The 17820-nt window shown below is 48.7% G+C and overlaps 1 protein-coding gene across 2 annotated transcripts in view; it reads left to right on the forward strand.

The window, feature by feature from the left end:
* Nucleotides 1–17820, forward strand: part of LOC144894227 (tripartite motif-containing protein 46-like) — a 51792-nt gene that overhangs the window by 9508 nt on the left and 24464 nt on the right. Inside the window, exon 1 of one of the 2 annotated variants that reach the window (XM_078786370.1) lies at nucleotides 16546–16611. The exons of the other annotated variant lie outside the window; for it this stretch is intronic. The gene's annotated coding sequence lies outside the window, so the exon portion shown is untranslated. Of the gene's footprint in view, nucleotides 1–16545; nucleotides 16612–17820 lie in introns of those variants that run through there. 2 annotated transcript variants of the gene reach the window in all.

Raw genomic sequence — 17820 nt, forward strand, 5'->3', positions numbered from 1 at the left:
CTCGTGACCGATAACGTGACCTATTAGGGCCACCTCTCTTGCGAACAAAGTACATTTGCTCGGACTCAATTTCAGCCCTGCCTGTCTGAGGCACCCAAACACCTGGTCCAAATTACCTATAGCCTGGGGGAATGTCTTTGCATGTACCAGGACGTCATCCAGGTACACCAGGCATGATTGCCATGGCATGCCGCCCAGTACATGCTCCATTAGTCTCTCAATGGTGGCGGGGGCGTTACACAAACCAAACGGCATCACAGTGAACTGATACAGCCCCTTACCTGTGGAAAATGCCGTTTTCTCCTTCCCTGCCCTATCCATCTCCACCTGCCAATACCCACTCTTGAGGTCTAAAGTTGAAAACCAATTTGAGCCCGCAACGGCATCGAGGGTATCGTCAATTCTTGGCAGGGGATATGAGTCTTTGAGTGTCACGTTATTTAGCTGGCGATAGTCCACACAGAAACGCATGGTCCCATCTTTCTTTTTGACCAGCACAACAGGTGACATCCAAGGACTTCCCGAGGGCTCGATGACACCTGTATCGAGCATTTTTTTCTACCTGCTCCTCAGCTTCCTCCCTCGTGCTCCTAGGGAGCCATCGGGCGGGCTCACGAATAGGCCGGGCCTCACCGGTGTGGATCTGATGTTTCACCAGGCCCGTACGTCCAATATCCCCGGCGGACAAGGAGAAGAGATCCAAATGGGATCCAATTAATTTGTGTAAGGCCTCCCTCTGGGTACCCTCCAACTCTACGCTACTACGATTTACTATCTCGCAAATGGGATCGGGCCAATTCCTACTACTTATTGAAGGCTACCCCTGGGGCCGGCTCGGCTGGACATTCTTGCCCCTCACTGCCGCGACTTCCTTAACTGGGGTGCAGCCAGCTACCTTCATGCCCCTTACTATAGTGCGTGGTTCTGCACTAATATTAATTACTCGGACGGCCACCACCGGTCCGTCCTTTTTCACGAGGGTGCGGCCCACGATTAAACCCGGTATGGACTGCGCTGCCACTGGTTCGACCAGGCCGCAGGACTCCTGCCATGTTGGGCGAGCTGACCATCGGGCCGGCACTATGGCCTCTGCCCTCGGAGGGATGGTCACGGCCTCAGAAGCCTCCAGCTCCATCCTCTCGGCCATGCTCACCCCCTCCAATGGTAGCTCTTCTACTCCCACTTGCAGGGTCCCCCAGCACAAATCGATTTTACAACCGCTGGCAGTCAACAAATCTAACCCTATTAAGCATGGGTCGCACACCTCCGCCACCCAAACTTCTATCTCCCTCTTTACCGACCACAACTTGAGGGTCACAAAACCACGCCCTATGATGGGGGCCGTTACCCCGGTAGCCAGCTGCAAACTATAATTTTCCAGACGCCGGATTTTATCCCAGCCGTCCGCACTCGAATTAAGGATCACAGGGCTGATGATCGTGGCGCTGGCTCCTGTGTCCACTACGGCGTCTACCCCCACGCCGGCAATTTTGCACCGAATCGTCAAACTACCAGGACCAATTTGGCCACAATGAATGACCTGTCGTGTCAATGAGGGCGCTTCACCATCCCCTACTATCGAACACGGCCCTGTATGCTCGGCACATTCTAGTTTCCCGGGCCCTGGCGGGGGGGTGTCTGGGGTCGGCTAACCCGACCCGTACGGGGCGGAGTTGTTGGTCTCGGCTGCCGGGGTGCGTCCCGGCGCAGAGCTCGACACTCCCACACATGGTGACCCAGCCGGCCACAATTATAACACCTCACCTGGTAATGTGCTTGCCTCCGGAATTCCAAATCCCCCCCCCCCCCTAAACGTCCGAATTGGGGTATTTGATCATGGCCCAACGTGGGCCACCTCCGGGGCCGCCTGCCATGGTCCAGGTCCCGCCAGGCGCTGGTTTACCAGCCTCCGGACCATGCTCTCCAGGTCAGGATCCCCTTCGGGGGCGGGCCCTTGGGGGCCCGCCTCCCGTCACGGGTCCTACCTGGCGCACCGCCATGGCGTGGCGCTCCCCTCCCCGAGCCAGGGGCCTCGCTGCTTCCCAACGGGCCGCAGCGTCAGCCGCCTGACTCAAGGTCTGCGGGCGCCACATGGCAAGCCGTTGTCGGAGCTCCGGATCCGGGAAGGCCTGGATAAAGTGTTCCAGCGCCAGGCTTTCCTGGGAACCCGCTGCCATGTCCACGTGTGCGATCCCTACTGCGCGGCGAATGTGATGCGCAAGTTCCCCGATGGTCTCCTGGGGCTGACGTTTTCGCTGCGTGAGCTGAGCTTTAACAAGCTCGCTCTGCTGTTCGATGCCGAATCGGTTAATTGAGGCCGCACGGAGGGCTGGCAGGGTGAGAGCCCCCCGGCGGTAACGCCGTCAGCACCTCCGCGGCTGCGCCACGCAGTGCCCCCACAAGGTGTACTCCACCTTCGTCCGGATTCCAACCGTTACCCCTACACACATACTCAAACTGCGCCAGGTATGCCCGCAGATCACTCTTGCCATCATACGGCGCGAGTGGGACCTTGTGGGAGCCCGAAGGCCGGACCCCGTGCGTCGCTCCTTGCGGGGTTAGTGCGGGGCCGAACCGTTCGGGCCCCCACAGTACACTATTCCCAGGGGGCTCTCGTGCGTCCTCCGTCCCTCTGAAAACTACCCCTGTCAGTGTCGATGCCTGGGTCGCCCCTCCACAACCCGCTACCCACTCCATACTCACACACCCTTGCTCATCAATACCCCTCGCACTCCCCATAGTCGGACCTCCTTGCACACATCCTCTTTCCACGCACTCCGGACCAGTCGCACACCTCACCATTGGCCTTTCACGAACGCCCGGGTCTATACCAATACCCAAGCTCGCTGAACCTCCCCTCGCACCATATACATTCCTGAACATATCGCCACTCACCTCGGCGCCTCTTCCTCGTCGCTCCTCCTCCGCCACCTGCAAACTCTTTATCTGGTTAACAAGTACATCATCACGATTTGAGCACAGACCTTGTACATAATCCATCACTTCCTCCTTCAGCTCCTTCTTGGTTTCCCTCCGTCTCTTCTTAATTTCGCTCACCCACTCTTCCACTTCCTCCAATTTTTGTTTCACCTCGTTTATTTCCCGGTGCGCCCCCTCAATTTCTTCCTCTAATGCTACCTTGGTCGTCTCTATGTGCTTCCTCACTTCTCGTTCTTTCGTCTCAATCGTCTCTACCACCTCCTCCAACCTTTTGTCAGTCCCTCGTGTCCCGTCTGACATTCTTTCTTCGTCGCTTTTAGTTCTTTCTTTATCTCCTTCTGTGTCGCTTTCAGCCCCCCTATCACAGCTGTGTTCTTCTCTACCTGTTCCCCTAACTCCTTTTGGCCCACTGTCAGCTGCCGTACTCCTAGCGTCAACTCCTCTATACCCACTTGTAACCTTGCCGTACTCTTTCTCACCTCTCTCTCCATGCGCTCCTCACACTGCTTCACCTCATCGCGTACTCCTCCGACCTCTTCGCTCACCCCGCGCCTTATATCCTCCCCCATCTCTCCTATTTCCTTGGTGGATGCCGCCCTCATCTGTTCCAGCTCCCCCTTGTGGGTGTCCAATTTGGTTTCTAGTCCGATTTTTACCTCCTCTATCTGCTCCCCCATTTGTTTGATTTCCCGGGCGGATTGCTCCCCCATTTCCCTCAATTTGCCTCCCATCTTGTCTTCTAACCCCGTTAACCCGCTTTTCATCCCTTCCATTTGGTTCTCCTGGGCGGCCATTCTGTTTTCCAGCCCCATTAACCCTTCGTTCATTTGGCTACTCACGTCCTCCAATTGGCCCCCTAATCCTCCCAATTTGCCTTCTAGCCCCCCAATTTGGCTTTCTAATCGCTCCCCCATTCTATATTCCAAATTACCTAATCCTTCTTGCAATCCCTCAATTTTATTACTCTGAGCATCCATCTTATTTTCCATCTGCCTACTATTCTTTGCCGTGTCTTCACCCGTCTTGACCATAAAGGCCCTCATTTGTATCATAAATAGGTCCCAGTCCGTTGGCACCGCGGTCTCCGCTGCCGCGGCCATGTGCGAGGCGCCGCCATTTTGTGCTGCCGCGACCACGTGCGAGGTGCCGCCATTTTGCACGCCTGCAACCCCCTCTACCCCACCTTCTTCAACCTCCTCTTCCATTACCCCCAATTGTTCCCTGGGGTCCTGGGTCGACTCTAACTCTTCCTCTTCTATCTCCCCCACCGGCATCCGATCGCCTTGACTATCCATGGCACGACTCAATTTGGATGTTGTACAAAATTTCGGCCGCTCGTAATTTCGACCAAATACTTTAAGATGGATTAGAAATTTGGTTCGGGTTCAATCCCACTCCCAGACGCCAATTGTTGCAGATCCGGGGTCAGCGCTCCCCTTACCAAAAGGGGGGGTTAATCCCCTTGTCTTTTACACTGGCCGATTCTCCCGGTCCTTTAGAAGATATTGCGCTCCTTCTGGTCGGAAGCAGGGCGATACTCCTGCCCGAGCCACGGACAAGAAGGAATATTGCTGAGCGGTTTTAGCAATCCGAAGCTCGAGCCGTTAGTGGCAGTCTAAACCCGATTCGAAGCGGTTCCTATATCGTGCCACAGGTATTCAATTGGGGACAGGACGAAAGCGATCGGACGAGAGGAAACCAAAGTGAAAGAAGAACAAATATTTATTTATTACGTACACGAACCCCGAAGAGGAAATGAAAGAAGGTAGAATGTACAAGCAGAGGAAATAAAAGGACACAGGGCAATCCTTATACACTCTTATATAACACGCCCAGGACAGAACAAACACACTTACACGAAAAGGTGGTGGTGGTGGGAAGGAAGAGAAGGTTCATGCAGATGGCAGGGAAGGAAGGTCCGGGAGATGGCACAGGCATCGAGGTCCCGCTCCAAGCTCGCGCTCCGGTCCACGCTTTGGTTTCGAGACGAAACCCGGCAACAGCTCCGCGTGCAGTTGAACGCGGCCGGACAATTATATAGCGGGGGGAAGCTGGTACAATGCGTACGGAATATGTGCGCTCATCTGCTCGTTTGTCTCCTTGGCTCTCCCGGGCACATCTCTTCAAGTAGTCCCACGCGGCCGCTTATATTGGCCACTCGTGTATTAGGCCGCTTGCCTTTAGGATACGCCCATCGGTGAGCTTGCCTCGGCCCTGATTAGTCGCGAGCGCTCACCGGTCCGCCCCTTGATGGTGTGTTGAGGGGCCACGCCTTCGTTCCTGGCGCTCCTCCCCCTTCTTCTCCAACTTGGCCGCATGGCTTATGGCGGCTTGCGGGATAGAAGACCACTCACACTGATGTTGAAAGGAACTTTGGGGCCTACTCTTATTTAATTAATGCAAACGCAGAGTCAAACTATTGGGAACAGATCCTTAACTAGAACACATACTAATGAGATATCTAAAGAGGTTTCTATGTGTCCTACGTGTTGCAATATGACCTAACTAGGGTGCGACCTTTGACCTTTACACAAAAAAATGGGAATATTTACAGGGGATTATTTACAAGGATTATTACAAATATTTACAAAGTGGAGGGTTCTCAAAACCGCAACAATATTATTGGTGACAAAGTTTGATGTAAACGACTACAACAGGCAGAATATTGTCACATCCACAGCCTCCACGAGGGGGAAACACCAACAGCAGAGTTGAAGGCCAAGATAGAGGCAGACCTGGACAAAGAATGGGTGTGAAGAGGAATAGGGGGCAGGACAGGATGCATGGCGTAGACACGATGGATACAGAAGGAAACTCTCCGGAGGAAAAACCAAAAACTTGGAAAAAGAGGAATTAGGGAGGGAGAGGAGGGGAGTTTACGAGGATATAAAATACTGTATAATTAGCAGGGACCCATGGAAACCCTTCCTTTATGGGTGGTGTATAGGCAACAAAGCACTGCCCTCTAGGCTTCCAGAAGTTTACGTTTTAGTAATGTAAAGGTCGGGCATGGCAATTGTGAATATGATGGGTTCGACGATGTGAGTCGGCCTAAACTGCATGAAAATCTAAATTCCAGGGGGTGGAGTCCGCCTTCATACTAATGACGTCATTGTGGATGGGGTCAGGTCATCTGTCCAACCAATGGGAGGAAAGAGAGAAACAGACGAGCATAAAACTGCTGCTACTTTAATACATAGATGGTTTTGGATTGGGGACGATCTGTGATGGTGGTATCTCCAGCATCATTGATGTTGGGAATGGAACTACAACTCTGGCTCGATCATCTCAGCTTCGGCGAGTGTAATCCTGTGCCATTAGTTACACATCTGCAGGTAGAGATTCAGCAGCAGCGTATGAAGCTTAAGTTTGACAAACAAAACGGGCCAAACCACCAACATCAAAGGAATTGGACTGGGTGCATGTTTGGTGTAGAAAATATCATGGTTTTGGATCTGAAATGGTGGAGAACAGCTGTCTCAAAGACCTGGAGGGAAGAATCAGATTGATGAGAATGTGGAAGTTGGTACCACAGGCAGGGAAGAAAGAGGAATGAATGAGTGGAGGGTCAGCAGTGATCCTGGATTCCAGTAGTTTCACTAGATCCTGGATTCCAGATTCCAGTAGCTCCCCAAGCTCTGTGTGAGCTGTGTTCCCCAAATATTCCTGCAGGACACACAAGATCTGCCAGCAACCATCTTATGGTGAGACTGCCAAAATCTAGGCTCTCTATTCACCTTCACTCCTTCATTCCTCTTTTCTCCCGCCTCTGGAACAAACTCCCTCGCTCTCTTCAATCCCACTCCTCCCTCCAGGTCTTTAAAACAGCTGTTCACCACCATCTCTTATCTTCCCCCATCCAAAACCTTGATCTTTTCTACCCCCGTTAATTCACCCCAAATCCACCTTTTTCAAATGCCGTTTTCTTTCCTGAAACTCCTAATTGTGTCCATTTGTTTTATCCTGTGTACTCCACCCCAGCCCTCTGCCCTCCACAGATCTACCGATGTTCTCAAGTGTTGTACTTCCCTTTATCTCCCTCTCTCGTCTCCCGCTCCCTTTATTATACGTTTTAGGTGTTAGCTCTTATACGAACCTCGGCTACACCAAAAAAATACCATACATTCATTACCGAGTTGCAATTTCTATTGTTTGCGACTCCTGTCTGTGAATCACTAGTGTGGATAAGTTCTTGTGATGCAGTATGGATAAGTTCCAAATTAACATTCCAAGCCAGAAAAAAGACAATTTGCCATGAAAAGCACATTATTCAGTTTTATGGGTTTAAATTTTTTTTCTTTAAAATGTTTTTTAAAACATTTAAAATTTTAAAAACAAAAAATTTAACAAACATTTTAAATGTTTTGCCAATAACTTTGCTGATAAAACAACAAGTTCCCATCAGGCTTTTAAAATTTAATAGCAAAAGAAAAAGTAATTGAGAAGTTTTACTGCAATACAGTTGTTTGTTTATGTCTGACAGAGTGGTCAAGGCTATAGAGACTTTAAAGACCTTCATGCCAGCTGCCATTCCCAGCTTCCAAGGGTTCCAGTTGGATGTGAGTCAAGAGCTGAAACTAATCTGTAACTTGTCCTTTTGGAAAGGTAAGTGGCAAAGGAACAAGGCAAGTATTGAGAAGAAAATGCTCTACTGTCATTACACCTATTAGTGCTTTTAATGCACCTCTCACCCTTCACCTTAGACAACACACACAGGAGAACACAAATCCTTTCTTGAGCAGAAATATATATATATATATCAGATGCCTCAGGAAGGCGGACCTGACACTTAAAGTGAAGCAGGAAGAGGGTTTATTAGCCCATCCCCCGCACAGTGAGACATGGGGTTTTGCAATTGTGTGTGTGTGTGTGTGTGTGTGTGCGTGCGCGTGTGTGTGTGTGTGTGTGTGTGTGTGTGTGTGTGTGTGTGTGCGCGTGTGTGTGTGTGTGTCTCCATATGTGCGTCCGTCTGTCAATCCAGGCCATAACTTTATTTTATTTTTTACCAATTAAGCTTTTGTCATCAAATATTTAACAAACCTTTATTATGAGAATATGGAGAGAACACAAATGAATAAAATGTACAATTTTTAAACTGTCATTTTCGTCAATTGGGAGGGGGGGAGGGGGAGGGGGAAAGGGGAGGGGGGGTAAAGGGGCGGGGAAGGGGAGGGGGAAAGGAGGGGGATGGGGGAAAGGGGAGGGGGGGGGGGAAATGGGGGGGGGGGAAGGGAGGGCGAAAAGGGTTTCCCCCTTGACTTCCGTTTCCGGTCCCTGGAGCAAGGAAGCGTCTTGGAGCTCTCTGCACGGCAGCAAAAGTTATAGTATTTTTTCCATTCGTGTTTTTTTTTTTTTTTTAATACAACATCGAGGCTCGTGAAAGAGCCAACATTAATCACACAAAAAGACAAACCGACACACAAAACACAAAAAACAAGGGGAGCGCGGCAGACAAGATGGGGAGAGAGGGGGAAGGACACAAAAGAGAGGGGGAAGAGGGGGAAGGACACAAACACAACATTTGAGAGCAGGGACATCGGGTGTTCGTCAATCGTCAATGATCGTCAATCAGTGTTCGTCAATTCCTACTGGTTTTTTTATTGTGCATGTGTTGCAGGGTGTTTTCCAGTTGGTGTTGATTTGCAGTTCTTGCAAACTTTTGTATAATTTAATCGTTTTCTGTCCCACCGCGTGCGCGGCCTAGTTTATCTCGGCTTCCCCACCCCCATAGGTGTTCTGTGAATTTAAGTTCTTTCCTTCGCTGTATTGCTTATTTCTTAGATTTTCGCTTCTCCCCCTAACTTCCCCGAACATCGACCACTTGTCTAACGTTTTAAATCTCTTCAAAGTCTCTTCACGTCTCTTCTCGTCTCGGGAAGTAACGTGACGTCACGTCTCTTCAAAGCTGTGCATGCGCGCACGCTTTCGAAGTTAATAAGTAACTGTTCACAATTGTGTTTTTGTCGTAATACCGGCTTTACCACAGGTCGAAACTTTATCTTTCTTTCGGTGTGTAGGTAACTATTGGTGTGTCTCTAATAGTATTCTTGGTGTTGGTTTTTCATACCTGTGTACAGAATCGTCGGTTTCCTTTCGGCGCTCGCAATTCCTTTCGGTCTCTATTTTTCACGTTCCACGTTCGGTCTCTGTCTTTGTTTTCATCCCAACTCAAAAAAATAAAAAAAAATAAAAAAATAGATATATATATATTCCCTTCTCTGTTCTTATCCGTTTCGTTCTTATTTGTTCGTTCGTTCTTTGTTCACGTCGTTAAAAAATGTTCCATCTGTCCCCTGAAGAATGGTATTCTGTCATAAACTATAACACCTTTTTCTTCTTCTTCTATAAAAGGATGCTTTCGACTTGCTCACCAAATCTATTCATTCCAAAAAAAAAATCCATCTCTTATAGTGCATCTTTCATTCATTCCCTAAACTCTCCAGAACTCCACCCATCCTTCAGCATCCTCAAACGTATTTTTGACTCGAAGGTCGCAAGAATCTCATTTTGCAAGAAATGTTCGTTTCCCATTAATCGTACATTTTTCAAAATCCAATCTCACCCCTCCCCTCCAAATCTTCCCCATCACCCATCCCTTTCAAATCTTCCCCTTTGCCCCTCCCCTCCAAATCTTCCCCATCACCCATCCCTTTCAGATCTCCCCCCTTGCCCCTTCCCTCCTAAACTCCCCCCACACCCCTCCCCTCTGAGACCCTCCCTCACTCCTCCCCTCCTAGACTCCCCTCTCACCCCTCCTCCTCAAAGCGTCCTCCCCGCTTCTTCCCCCTTCCAACTCTCACCTTCAGCTCCCTCAACCTTCTGCCTCACTCTTCCCCCTCCTCAAACAACACCTCACTGCGCCTCACCCATTCACCATCAAACCTTTTGTCCGCCCCATACTTCCCTTTCTCCAAGCTGTTCTGAAATCTCTGACGCACCTTCAACAGCTCTCCCTACCTCTTCCTCCTCTTCCACATCATACCGTACCGCTCCCCCCCCCGTTCTGTATCCGATGCTCCCCCTTCCTCTTCTTTAACAGTATGGACCTCAAACATCCGGGGCCTTCGCTCAAACTTGACTGATCTCTCCATACAGGTTGCTTCTGACAAACCAGACGTGATCTGCTTAACAGAAACTTTCCTCCTTCATGATGTCTCTGATTCCTTGGTGTCTCTCCCAGGTTACTCCCTCCTCCGGTATGATAGACCTGAGCCTCGTCCTGGAGGGGGGGTTGCTATCTTTATAAAAAACTATCTTCCTCACTCGCCCTGCACTGCCCTCTCTCCACCTCACCCCCAGGAATACCTTTGGCTACGGCTTCCCCTTCGCTCCCACCTTTTGTTCATATGTGTGTTGTACCATCCACCAAACAGTGATGACTCCATCTACATCTCGCTGTCTGATAACATGGACCAACTTCTATCTACCCATCCCAACTCTCTCTTCCTCATATGTGGTGATTTCAATTGTCACCATGCCAGTTGGCTGGGTGTGGGTACCTCTCTCACCAGCCATGGCTCTTCAGCAAAGGACTTCTGTGACTCACTGGGACTGACACAATCTGTCAATTTCCCGACCCGGATCTCAATCAATGGAGCATCTTCTCTTCTGGACTTGGTTATGACTAACTTCCCTGAAAATGTCTGCTGCTCTTCTTCTGCTCCAATCGGCTCATCTGATCATGTGCTTGTTAAAGTGGACATCTCTCTGACCATTCTCAGAGAGCCTCCTCAGCGTCGACGAGTCTGGCATTTCACTCAGGCCAACTGGCATGGTCTTCAAGCAGCCATCAATCATCTGGACTGGTCTCCCATCTCTACCGCCTCTGACATCAACTCATCCTGGGAATTCTTCCAAAGTAAACTGCTCTCTCTCATGCACAGATTTATCCCATCTCGTCTTCAGTTGTCATACCCTTCCTCCCGTCCATGGTACACGGAATCTTGTGGTGAGGCTATTGCCCAGAAACAACTTGCTTTCGTCTCCTGGAAAGCAAATCCAACGGAAGGAAATCTCATTTCCTTTCACAAAGCCCGAAACAAGTGTGTGTCCACCCTCAGGAGAGCCAGGAAACAATATCTATCCGTTCTCAGGACAGAACTCTCTTATCTGTCTCCCTCTTCCAAATCCTGGTGGCGTCTGGTCAAATCTGTTTCTGGTGTTTGTTCCCCCTCCATCCCCTCCCTCACCTCAAACGGCCACACGGCTGACTCTGCGCGTGAAAAAGCTGAATGCCTCAACTCTGTGTTTGCCTCTAAATCTTGTTTTCCAAACCCATCCCTCTCTGTACCCACCGTACCCAGTCGTACCCAGCTGCTCCTGGACTCTGTGTCCTTTCCTCCTGACAAGGTGGAAAAGTTTCTGTCAACCCTCGACTCTGATTCTGCAACTGGACCTGACGGCATCAGCCCACGCGTCCTAAAATCTTGTTCTTCCGCTCTTTCACTCCCTCTCTCTGTTCTCTTCACATTCTCTTTTGCTCAAGGTCATCTGCCATCTGCTTGGAAATCTGCCAACATCACCGCTTTGCACAAAAAAGGTGCAAAAACAGATCCTAGCAACTACAGACCAATCAGCCTTCTCTCAATTATCAGTAAAGTCATGGAATCCATCATTGCTTCAGATATGAAATCTTTCCTCTTCTCCAATGGCTTGATCTCTGATCATCAATTTGGTTTCAGACCTGGTCACTCTACTCTGGACATGCTGCTTCTGCTTTCTCAGCAATGGATGGAGGTCCTCAATGCCAAACAGGAAATTCGAGCTGTCTCCCTTGACATATCACGTGCCTTCGATACGGTCTGGCACCCCGCCCTGCTCACCAAACTCTCCTCTGTTGGTATCCATGGAAATCTCCACGCATGGCTGGCGGACTTCCTCTCTAGTCGTAGTCAACGTGTGGCCCTGAATGGGTTTCTCTCATCTCCTCTTCCTGTTCAGGCTGGAGTTCCCCAAGGCAGTGTTCTGGGCCCTGTGCTTTTTCTGGTCTTCATCAATGATCTCCCCGACTCTTGAAAATCCTCTCTATCTCTTTGCTGATGACTCTACTCTCTGTCGCTCCATTCTTCATCCCTCAGATCGACAGTCTGCAGCCTCCTCACTCTCTGCAGACCTGGACAAAATCACAGTCTGGGCAAACAAGTGGCACATGTCTTTCAATCCTGACAAATCTCACACTCTTACAATGTCTCTCCGAAAAGACCGACTGGACAACCCTCCCATCTACTTTCTGAATAATCCTCTCCAAGAAGTTCTGTCACTCAAACTTTTGGGTCTCACTATCTGCCATGATCTTTCCTGGGAAAACCACATTTCAAATCTGGCCTCCAAAGCAGTCGCCGACTGGGCATCCTCCGTCGTGCGAAGTCCTTCCTTGGCACACCTGAGCTCCTCACCACGTACAAGGCTTTCATCCGCAGCTCAATGGAATACTGCTCTCCCCTCTGGGCTGGTGCTCCTGCCTCACACCTAGCTCGTCTTCACGCTGTTGAAAGCAAAGCATTCAGAATCATTGGAATCTCCCGCGATGAAGCTAACTCCAAGGGCCTTTCACTCACTCACCGCAGGCAGGTTGGTGGTCTTTCCGTCTTCTACCGACTCCTCTCTGGCCTTGCCCCCCCAGCTCTCTCTGGGCTCTGTCCCGCAAATATTCCTACAGGTCGCACAAGATCTGCCTGCAACCCTCTTATGGTTAAACTGCCAAAATCAAGACTCTCTGCTCACCTTCGCTCCTTCATTCCTCTTTTCTCCCGCCTCTGGAACAAACTCCCTCACTCTCTTCAATCCCATTCCACCCTCCAGGTCTTTAAAACAGCTGTTCACCACCATCTCTTATCTTCCCCCATCCAAAACCTTGATCTTTTCTATCCCCGATAATTTCACCCCAATTCCACTTTTTGAAATACCAACTTCTGACCTGGAAGTCCTTGGTGTCCTTGTGTTTTATACTTCTCCCACCCCCCACCCCCCCCACCCCTTCCCACGCCTCCTCCCCCCGAGCCCTCTCCCTCCCACACATCTCCCTGCTCTCAAATGTTGTGTGCTCTCAAGTGTTTGTGTGCTTCCCATTCTCTTGTCTTCCGCTCCCTCTTTTTATATATTTTGTTTGTCTGGTTGATTTGTTTGTGAAGTAAATGTCAGCTCTTTCACGAGCCTCGATTAAGTACACAAAAAAAAAAAAAAAAAAAAAAGGGAGGGGAGAAGGGGGAGGGTGAGGGGCGAGAGGAGAAGGGGAAGGGGTAGGAGGGAGGGGGAGGACGGAGGGGGAAGGGAGGAGGAGGACGGACGGGGGAGGGGGAAGGGGGAGGGAAGGGGAGGGCCAGTCAACAATGACGTTGCAGTTCTCATGGTCAGAGAGCAGCACAACAATCGCGACATCATCCTGCATCTTCGCAAGAGCACGAAGCGGATTTTGGAGACACCGATCCTGTGACCCACGCCCTCCAGTACCGGCGTTGCCGGGTGGGGGAGGGGAGATCCGTACATTCCCAACCCGTACATTCGCCCTCTCGACTCAAGCTCGTATTCGATTCATATTCGAAATCGAAAGCGGAAATGGGAAATCCTTCGTATTCGAATTCGTAAACACGAAATATGAATTAAAATGTAATTCATATCGCACAAAATCGACACAAAACACGATCGCATAAAGGTGAAAAAACGCAATGGCTTTTCGCCCTGAATTACGTGCAAACATGTGACGTGTGACGGGATGGAACATCACGTGATCGCTCTGAGCGAATCAGCGAGCTACTCGCACTGGCTGAGATTAGCGGGTACTTCGCTGAAATGCGCTGAGGTAAATATGAATAAAAAATATGGATCTCGTCAAATATTGTCTCGGCCATGTTCGTCCCAGGCTCAATGGCCATGTCTATGCCAAATATCAAGCACGTGAGCCTCTCCGTTTCGGAGTCTATCGGTAACATTACACACACACACACACACAAACTGTGTTTTATATATATAGAGAATATTATTTTATACCATTCGCGTGTGTTTTGCTGTGCGTGTACAACAATTTTTTGTCAGTGTTTAAGGGTTAGACGTGTGTTGACAAGACGCTCGCTAAACGACTTTAGTAAATTCGGTCCGATGTTTTGATTTAAATCGCTTAATTCTTAAACAAGGGCTGGCAGGTACACAAACTCGGCTCCAAGCTGTCTACCCTGGGTTCGAATCCCAACCAAGCTATAAAGTGGCATCGTGGTGATTCATAGGCAGTGTGAATCATCATTTCCAGGATCGACGTTAAACGGGAATCCCGTCTGCTGGCGTTAGTTGGTAGACCCCACGCCACGGTGTCCTTCAATATTTAATACAGCATGTCATTCTATTCTTCAACCGATCTTCTTCCTGTGACTTCTTCTTCATTAGCCCACCTTTCTTGAGGGGTCGGCCGGGGGAAGCTTGGTCTGAGTTTGTCACGAACCGGTTGGCCAGGCCTGACGTTCCACTAGTCAGGGCAAGGATTTGTAATTTGTTGAGTGTGCCTGCGATAGCTCGCCTACTCTTCGCGAAGGACACCTTGAGGTATTTAACGTCCACAAACGAACGTCGGCAGACGGGACGTCCGTTTAACGTCCATCTGAGGGATCGTAAACACATTTATGACATTTTATAGCTGCGTCGGGAATCGAACTCACGACTGGCTGCGATCGATGGTCGCAGGTCGCCACGATTGATCGTACAATCGGTCGCTGATCGCCACCACTAGTCGCACGATTACCTACGATTGATCTTGCGATTGATCTTCTCCAATCGTTAGTGATCGCACGACCACGCGTACCACCAATCATACGATGACCTACCATAAGTCCTAAGAGCAATCGCTGTTTGCGATCGCAAATGGAGAGCGTAGCAAACATTGACGATTGGTCGTATCTCGGCCAGATTGCCATCAATCGCACGATCCAGAAATCGTACGATCCAGTGTGACTGAGGCCTAAAACGCTAACCTACACCCATTAAGGAACATATATATTTAATATTGTCACGTCCCCAGGTTTAACATCCCAAGAGGACGAATGACCGAAACGAGCTTTAACTCCGAGGTGTATTTCAAACTTGGCGTGATTATCTTTTCGCGCTCGCGGGAAGGTTTGAAGCCTAACCTGATCGGACGGCCGAAACTGGGTTAATCCGAACCCACAAACAAAGAAACGAAACAAGACAAGAAATTGACAATCAACAACTAATGATTTAATGAAAATAATGAAAGCAAAATAAAAATGTTGAGGTAAAAACTAATAGTAATAGGCTAAGGTGTGGGGCCCTCCAAACAGACTCAATTACAGACACAGGGAGAAATAAAATAAAATAAAATGATTTGGTAATTGGCCAGCACTCAGCTTTGCAGTTCAACCGAGGACTTGTCAACGTTTGTCGCCTCCAAACCACCACGCGGAAGTGCACAAAATTGCGCAGAGTTGCGCTCCTCAACGTCCCAATGTGAGGTACTTCTCACGATGCCGACTGCCCCGAACCTCCCTGGTTCAGTCTCTTTCCACAAGCACCATGAGTCAAAGATGCGCCACCACCCACGACCAAGCCAGAACAAAGAGAAAATGTGACCACCTCCAACAACCACCAGCACAAAGAAGCGAAATGCGACTGCCTCCAACAAACGGCAGGACAAAGAGAAGCGAAATGCGACCGACTCCAACAAACGGCAGGATAAAGAGAAGCGAAATGCGACCGACTCCAACAAACGGCAGGACAAAGAGAAGCGAAATGCGACTGTCTCCAACAAACACCAGGACAAAGAGAAGCGAAATGCGACTGTCTCCAACAAACACCAGGACAAAGAGAAGCGAAATGCGACTGTCTCCAACAAACACCAGGACAAAGAGAAGCGAAATGCGACTGTCTCCAACAAACACCAGGACAAAGAGAAGCGAAATGCGACTGTCTCCAACAAACACCAGGACAAAGAGAAGCGGAACGTGACTGCCTCCAACAAACACCAGGACAAAGAGAAGCGGAACGTGACTGCCTCCAACAAACACCAGGACAAAGAGAAGCAGAACGTGACTGCCTCCAACAAACACCAGGACAAAGAGAAGCGAAATGTGACTGCCTCCAACAAACGGCAGGACAAAGAGAGGCAAAATGAGACTGTCTCCAACAAACGGCAGGACAAAGAGACCAAGATGGCGAGACAGCTTCTCTTTCCTTCAGCTCTCCAATGTTCCACTGCTGACGTTATACTCTGTCCAATCACACAGCGCTATTCCATCATCCATCTCGCCTCCACCAATCACAAAGGCCCGGGAGTGGCCTATTCATTACGAGTCGTCAGGGGGCGGAGTCTAATCTCTGTTCGGGAATGTGCGGATGACGTCGTTCCCTTGCCGATCAGCAAATGCTGTTTCTGTCGGACCTGGCAGCGTGGTGAGCGAATGAGTCCATTACATTGCTGTCGTTGTTTTACTGAGTCCTCAATTTCCTGGCTGGCCGAATGTAATGAAACTGAAGGGAAGACCACAGGAGGCAAATTACACACTGGGAAATTAAGCTTTAAGCCCTATAATTAATTAGCACAAAAGCCACGCCCCTTATGGCGACACGCAAACGCTCTTACCCGGGCAGACAGCCGATTTACGTACAATCAGATGGATTTTTCACGGCATACGGAGCATTCTAAACCTACACGATTCTAACTTTCCTAAGGTATTCCATCATTTCCATGCCTATCCCCACAAACGTAACACTTTTAATAACACACACACTAATTAAGGGAAATTTAATATTACCTTTCACATAGCTACAAAGGCTCAGTCACATATAGAGCGATTTTTTTTAATCCCCCCCAAAAATCGAACTTTTCTTTTTTCAAAAATTTACATTTTTTTTTTTGGCCTAAAACACTCCCCAGCACGCACTGATGAACCTCCAAAAGTATGACAAAGATCCGCTCAGCCATCTCTGATAATGGCGACACACCCGCACACACGGATCTCTCATAGTAAAGAAGATTGTGTTAATGATTGGATGCTACAAATGAAAAATATAATCCTGATCAAAACTGTACATCATGTTTTAAATTGACGAGGTTTCTATTCGTGTTAGCAAGACGATCACATTAGATATGTACATCTTGTTCAAAAACAATTTTACATATTTTTGTACTCTCCTATATACAATGAATTTCATTTGGAAATACAATTGAAAAACCTTCCTTAGATTATTTGTATCTATTACAGAAGTTATGCAGTTGTCTCTACGTTAAGGTGGATTTAATAAGCAATTTTTTTTTCTTTTTAAAAAAGTTTAACTCTTCTAGGATTCAAACAGATAGTTTATACATGTGCAGTCAATTTTCTGTTCTTGTGCAACATACAATTTAATCTCTGATCTCCTCTTGGCTCAGTAGCATAGCAATGTACAGTATATGTAAGATATGTAAAAGCAAAATCCCAGTACAATGGATGATAAAGTGGGTAGAAGATTTACATCATGTTCCAAGACCTACAGCGATATAAATGCATCGGAAATAAAATAAACATATGAAGTCAGTTTTCAGACCATGGCTAATATTATATATATATATATATATATATATACACACACACACACATATACATATACTGTTGAAGGTATGGTGTTTGAAGTTTGGGTTGATGCCACGAGCATTGTGGCCATTGATGATGTATGATATTGCGATTGGGCATGTAGAGAGGATGGAGGTTGTGGTGATCGGGCTTGTGAGGAGGTGGTTGGGAGTGCCACGCTGTTTGACGAACATTGCCTTTTATGGTCAGGGTGGAAAACTCCAGTTTCCCTTGACATCATTAACCGAGGAGTTTAAGGTGGTGAGGGTGCGGGAGTTCATGATGTTGCGGGATTCAAGTGATGCAGTGGTAAAGAATGCTCTCCCAG

Source organism: Myxine glutinosa, chromosome 11, assembly GCF_964187855.1.
Source record: "Myxine glutinosa chromosome 11, kmMyxGlut1.1, whole genome shotgun sequence".
Classification (NCBI taxonomy): Eukaryota; Metazoa; Chordata; class Myxini; order Myxiniformes; family Myxinidae; genus Myxine; species Myxine glutinosa.